The sequence below is a fragment of the Lemur catta genome, chromosome 5, assembly GCF_020740605.2.
Source record: "Lemur catta isolate mLemCat1 chromosome 5, mLemCat1.pri, whole genome shotgun sequence".
In the NCBI taxonomy this organism is placed as follows: Eukaryota; Metazoa; Chordata; class Mammalia; order Primates; family Lemuridae; genus Lemur; species Lemur catta.
In genome coordinates this window covers 64,211,949-64,218,698 of record NC_059132.1, presented here as the reverse complement: position 1 = coordinate 64,218,698, position 6,750 = coordinate 64,211,949, and the positions used below count along the sequence as shown (strand labels likewise).

Below are 6,750 nucleotides of genomic sequence, written 5' to 3'. Positions count from 1 at the left end.
GATTATATGTCAGCAAATTGAATAACCTAGATGAAGTGGACAAATTCCTCAAAACACACAATCTACCAAAACTAAATCATAAAGAAATAGAAAAATTATTTTTGTTAGGGTGGGGGATTGTGAGGAGGGGTGTTTGGTTGCCTTGTTTTGTTTTGTTTTTTGTTGTTGTTGTTTTTGTTTTTTGAGACAGAGTCTCTGTTGCCCTGGGTAGAGTGCAGTGGCATCATTGTAGCTCACTGCAACCTGCAACTCCTGGATTCTCAGCGATCCTTCTGCCTCAGCCTCCTGGGGGGTAGCTGGGAATACAGGCATGTGCTGCAATGCCTGGATGGGTTTTTTGTTTGTTTGTTTGTTTGTTTGTTTGTTTGTTTGTTTGTTTGTTTTCCTTTCTTTCGTTCTTTCTTTTGGTAGAGATGCTACAGGCGCAGGCTGTAAGCCGGGCTGGATTTTTTTTTTTTTTCTTTCTTTTTGGTAGAGATGGGGTCTCTCTCTTGCTCAGGCTAGCCTCAGCCGCCCAGAATGCTAGGATCACAGGCGTGAGCCACCATGCCCAGCCAGAAATAGAAATTTTAATAAACCTGTAACTAGTAAAGATATTGAAGCAGTAACCAATAACATCCCAACAAAAAAAGTCCAGGACCAGATGCCTTCACCAGTGAATTCTACCAAACACTTCGAGAATAATTAACACCAATATTTCTCACACTCTTTCATAAAATCAAAGAGGAGGAAACACTTCCTGACTAATTTTATAAGGCCAGCATTACAATGATACCGAAGCCAGAAAGAGACATTACAAGAAAAACTACAGACCAATATTGCTTATGAATATTGATGCAAATTTTCTCAATGAGATACTAGCAAACTGAGTTTAGCAAAATATTAGAAGAATTATACACCAGGATCAAGTAGGATTTATTTTTGCAATGTGAGGATGATTCAGCATACTAAAATCAGTCAGTGTAATAAGTATCACATTAATTGAATGAAGGGAAAAAAACTCATGATCATCTCAATTGATACAGGAAAAGTATTTGACAAAATTCCTTACCTTTTCATAATAAAAACACTCAATAAACTAGGAATAGAAGGAAACGTCCATAAAACTTTATGAAAAATGTACAATTAATATCAATCATACTTAATGGTGAAAGGCTAAGTTTTCCCCCCCTAAGATCAGGAAAAAAATATGGATACCTACTTTTATCACACTATTCAGCATAGTATTGGCAGTTCTAGCCAGAGTAAGTAAACAAGGAAGATAAATATAAAGCATCCAAATTGGAAGGGAAGAAGTAAACTAATTCTGTTTGCCAGTGACATGATTTTTATATGTAGAAAACCCTGAAGATTCCACATACAAAAAATACCTGTTACATCTATTAAAGGAATTCAGCAAAATTAAAGGATATGAAATGAACATGCAAAACTCCGTTGTGGTTGTGTTTCTATACACTAACAATGACAATCCAAAAAGAAAATTAAGAAAACATTTCCATTTACAATAGTATTAACAAGAATAAAATTCTTAGGCATAATCTTAACAAGAAGGAAGACTTGTATACTGAAAACTACAAAATACTGCTGAAAAAATTAAAGATACCAATAATTGGAAAGACATTAGTGTTCATGGATTAGAAAATTTAATATGATAAATACGCTCAAAGATATCTACAGATTTAAAGCAATCCCCATTATAATCCCAACAATGATTTTTCCAGGAATAGAAAAGTCCACCCAAAAATTCACATGGAAACTCAAGAGACAACAAATAACCAAAACAATCATGAAAAGAACAAAGTTAGATGCTTCACATTTTCAGATCTTAAAACTTACTGTAAAGCTACAGTAATCAAACCATTACAATACTGATATAAGAATAGACATATAGACCAATGGAATAGAAGAGAAAGCCCAGAAGTAAACAAACTCTTGTTTTAAAAGGATGCCAGGACCATTTAATGGGGAAAGAAAACAGGCTTTTCCACAAGTGGTTCTGGGAAAACTGGATATCCACATGCAAAAGAATGAACTTGGACACTTTCCCTATATCACATATAAAAATTAACTCAAAATGGATCAAAGACCTAAACATAAGTGCTAAAACCATAAAATTCTTAGAAGAAAACATGGGGGGAAATTTTCATGATGTTGGCTTTAGCGATGAATTTTTGGATATGACACCAAAAGCATAGGCGACAAAAGAAAAAATGCATAAATTTGACTTCATTAAACTAAAAAACTTTTGTGTATTGATGGACACTGTCAAGAGAGACAAGTCAACCCACAGCATGGGAGAAAATATTTATAAAGCACATATCTGATAAAGGATTAATATCCAGAATACATAAAGAACTCTACAACTCTAAAGCAATAACAACAATCCATAATTTACTGCTCAGGTGCCTCTTTCCTCTCCTTGATGGTGAAGACTGTGTAGTCTTTCCTTCACTCCTCTGGTACCCCCATGCCAACATAGGGTCTGGCACATGGTATGTTGCTCAATAATTTATGTTAATGAATATGGAACAAATGTATCTACAATAAAACTTTTTTTTTAAATTAGAGACAGGGTCTATCTATGTTGCCTCAGGTGGAATACAGTGGCTATTCACAGCTGCAGTCATCATCCTGCACTACAGCCTTGAACTCTTGGGTTCAAATGATCCTCCTGCCGCAGCCTCCAGAGTAGCAGGGATTACAGGCATTAACATGATCATTATTGCTGCTAATCTGATCTTAACTTGGTAATTGGGAACTACAGTCTTTCTTTTGACTGTTACCCACAACATTCCAACAGTCTATGATCCAGCTGCTGCCATCTCACAATTATTTCAAGGCAAGAAGCCACTCTCTATCCTCAGCACACACGCAAGAAAGAACACTGAAGTAGAGGAAAAAGTTAAGTGCGGACTTTGTCTCGACTGGTCTGGGAGCCTAACCACCATCTCTGCGCTAAGTACAGCCTGTGGTGTTTATCTGCAAAGTGAAGTCATAAAGAGGAATCTGGAAGAATTGCTTGCTTGTTTCTAGCTGTGCAGGGAAAGCATACAGAGGGAAGACAGTGACAAGGGAGAGAACAAAGAAAAAAATAAACTAGAGTTTTCATCCTCCTCTTCTAAACCAAATAAATAGCACGGAACTGTCACATTCCAGGATGGAAGTATGTGACACAAAGTCCGGTCTCATAACCCTGTGACAGTCCCTCGGTGTATCTCATCCTGAAATCAGCTTGACATTACTGGGTCACATCCGGTACCTGCTCTGCAACAAGTGCAAATGGTCGCCAGAGCTCAGTCCTGCAGTTCCTGGTTCCTGAAGGACCATTTTCTGACACCAGAAAGGTAAAGATCAGAGCAATTTGTGTGCACAAGATGAGGACACTATAGTGGAGTTTTTTTTTTTTTAACAAAAAATCCTTTTTTTTTGAAACAAAGTCTTGCTCAGTCACCCAGATTAGAGTGCGGTGGCGCGATCATAGCTCACCGCTACCTTGAACTCCTGGGCTCAAGCGATGCTCCTGCCTCAGCTTCCAGAATAACTGGGACTACAGGCGTGCGCCACCACACCCAGCTAATTTTTTCTATTTTTAATCGAGATGCAGTCTCGCTCTTGCTCAGTTTTCCAACTCCTGCGCTCAAGCGGTCCTCCCACCTCGGCCTCCCAGGGTGTTAATATTATAGGCGTGAGTCACCGCGGCAGCCTCAAATCCTCCTCTTCTTACTTCTCCATCTACTTCAGGTTTTCTTGCCTGACATTAAAAAAAAAAATGGGTTCACGGGAAAATGCTATGAATGATGGAGTTGGATTATTGATTTTAGTGCACCAAAAGTGAAAGGGCAAGAAACATACTACTACTGTGATAATTTCCTGGAAGGAGGGACAGCTTTGAGGTTATAGAACCCGGGATATCTAGAAAAAGTCGATTTCTATTCTTTAGAAGGGACATCAGATCAAAGACAAGTTTCACTGGTGTTGTGGTTATAACATTTGCCCAATCAATACAGGAAAGATCCTTGGTTTGAAACCCCGCAGGAATTTTTTTTTTTTTTATTAGAACTGTACGTTTTTGTCTTCTCTGCTGTCCTGGACTTGAAATCAGGTTACCTGGATCCTGGAGACACTGAGACCCGCATGCTTCCCTTCCCAGTGCAGTTTCTTCGCCTTCTGCTTGGTTTGCCAGATTGCGAGAGGACCCTAGCTGCTGTCAACAGGAGGAAGCGTCTCCCTGGTCAGCAGGTCTCTGATGAGAATCCGGTTCTTTCATCAGAATGCAGACTGTGGGACTGAAAGGTTTTTTGCAAAAAGGTCCGCAAAGATTTCTAGAACGAAAAGAGCTCCGCTTCTATAATAGAGCACCGAGGACTACGCCGGAGTCAGTTTAAGTCATTAGCTAGCCACTTCCGGAGAAATGTTCTATGTTATTATATTGTCCTTCTTAATTGTGAGAAAAAAGAGGCGGGTGGTGGCAGGAAAGTGGAGGAAGTTGATCCACTTACTACAAGGCCTCAGACCTAAACAGAGATCGTCCGGCAGAGTTGGTTAACCTGGACACCCGATGTACAATCTTTCTGTTAATCCTCGGCTGGCCCACACTCCCAAGATCTCCAAGGACTGGGTACCCAGCTGGACTTGATCTCTGTCTCTTCTGCTCGGGAAGTTGTCAAAGGGGCAATGTTTTGCAGAACCACAATAGGACCCACCTCTCCGGGCTCAGGGGCCCTGGACTCCCGGTGCTCTCTAACTAGGCATCTGGCCGCCACAGGCTTCCAAGTTTCACCCGTGCAGCGCGCTGACAACTCCACAGAGTGGAACACTAACAGAATGGAGCACTTTCAAGGCTGTATGTGTGAGTGTGTGCGTGCATGCACGTATGTGTGTGTGTGTGGTTGTGTATTTTATATCGTTCACCCTTTGGGGCCTTTTCAAGGAACCGGACAGGTCGCTGTCCCCACTGAACATTTTTCCCAGAAACAACATCCAGCTCAGCTCAAATCAAGACTGTCTCAGTTTGGACGAATGGGTCAGACTGTTCCTGAAGTGAGGAAGATGCTCTAAGGGGGAAAAGTGTGAAGCCACACCGGCTGTTGTGCCCCTGGTGTGGGAGTCTGTGACAACCTCAAGGGCCTCTAAGCATCCCCGTAAGGCCTGTTTTGGACTGTCTGAGCTGAGGGTAGCGTCTGTACATTGGGCTCCGAGGCTTTTTGCTATAAAATCAACTGCTAAAGAATTAACACTACTTAGTTGTCTTCATTTTGCCCAGGGCTGAGCCATTAGCCCTTTTACTCTTCAAAATCTTGCTCTTTAACCTACCTACTATTTTTTTTTAAAGTACCCCTGGCACATTTTTAATTTGACATATAATATTTTATAATTAAATTATTTAGATCAGATGCCATTTTCCTCATATTATAATTATTGGCATTTAAATATAAAACTCCTGCATCATTTTAAAATATATCCAACAGGTTATAAGAGAACAAATTCATATAAACATCATATGTAGAAAAATATACATGAGATCAAGTTTTTTTATACATTGAAATGTTGATTTTTCCTTCTTGAATTTGAATTTCGTACAGATTTATCTTCTAATGTAATATTCTTTTATGCTTAGTTTTTTAAAAATGATTTTTACCCTATTCTTCTGCTAATAAACATAAATATGCATATTACTATTAACTTATTTATGTCCTGGAGAGCATAATGATCGAATTTTTATAAGAATTCCTCTGGATTCTCATTGAAATTATTAGTTCGTCACAAATAAACATTAAAACAAATATATTACAGATTTGAAAACTAATCAGTATTTTTATTTTTTTTCTTTCTTTTTCTTACTGTCATTATGCAATGGCAGTAATCAGTATTTGTAAACGTATAAAACAATGAGAAGAATAAATAACATAAATTAGTTTAAAAATTAGTTCATAGATATCTGAATCTTAACACGAATTGTTTGAACGCCAATGCTATGCCCATTTTTATTTTTATAATTAACTACTAGGAAATATATTTCATTATACCAAAAAAAGTACAAGATAATTGTTTATCAAATGTCCCTCAAATTAGGTCATCGAGTTTTTATATTATAAATAGTAAGTGTGAAAGAGAGAAATTCACTGTAATCTGAAAAGTTATCTGGGGGGGGAACCCCCCTACCTGCGGAATCCAGCAGTAATCTATTAAACAAGAAAGGAGAAACCCTATGGCAGCTAGTTTCCGTAGTGTAGTGGTTATCACGTTCGCCTAACACGCGAAAGGTCCCCGGTTCGAAACCGGGCGGAAACAATGACTTCGCTTTTCCTACCTCTGCCCACTCAACTTTTAATTTTGCTTTTGAGAGTCTCGGTTTGAACCAAAGAGAATCTTTGTAATGTCAAGCACACGGCACGGTATCTTTATGTTTTCTTAAGCACGTGAACCTTCATGCTCCCTACTCCCTGTCACCCAGCTCTCTGCGCCAGCAAACCGCCACCTGGCTCCCTCGGGTTCTGATCTCTCTCAGAGTCCCCGCGCTCTGCGGCGCCGGGGCGGGGTGGCGTGGGGCGTCATACTGAAAAACCACCTGAGGCCCAGGACCCGGCTGCACCACGCAGGTGAGACTAGCTACCCTGGAATCCTGAGAGCAGGACTTGCGGGGTTTCCGCACAGGGAGTTTCCTCGGAGATTTCTTTAAAAGAACAGGGCTCCGCGTTGGGCCGAGCGGGGGGAAATGGACAGTCTGGACAGTCTATCCACTGCTCTTTT

The 6,750-nt window shown here is 39.9% G+C and overlaps 1 non-coding gene across 1 annotated transcript; it reads left to right on the top strand.

Moving 5' to 3' along the window:
- Positions 1-6,218: 6,218 nt before the first annotated feature.
- Positions 6,219-6,291, top strand: TRNAV-AAC. The gene has a single exon. It is a non-coding gene; the product is annotated as a tRNA-Val (tRNA).
- The last annotated feature ends 459 nt before the right edge of the window (positions 6,292-6,750 follow it).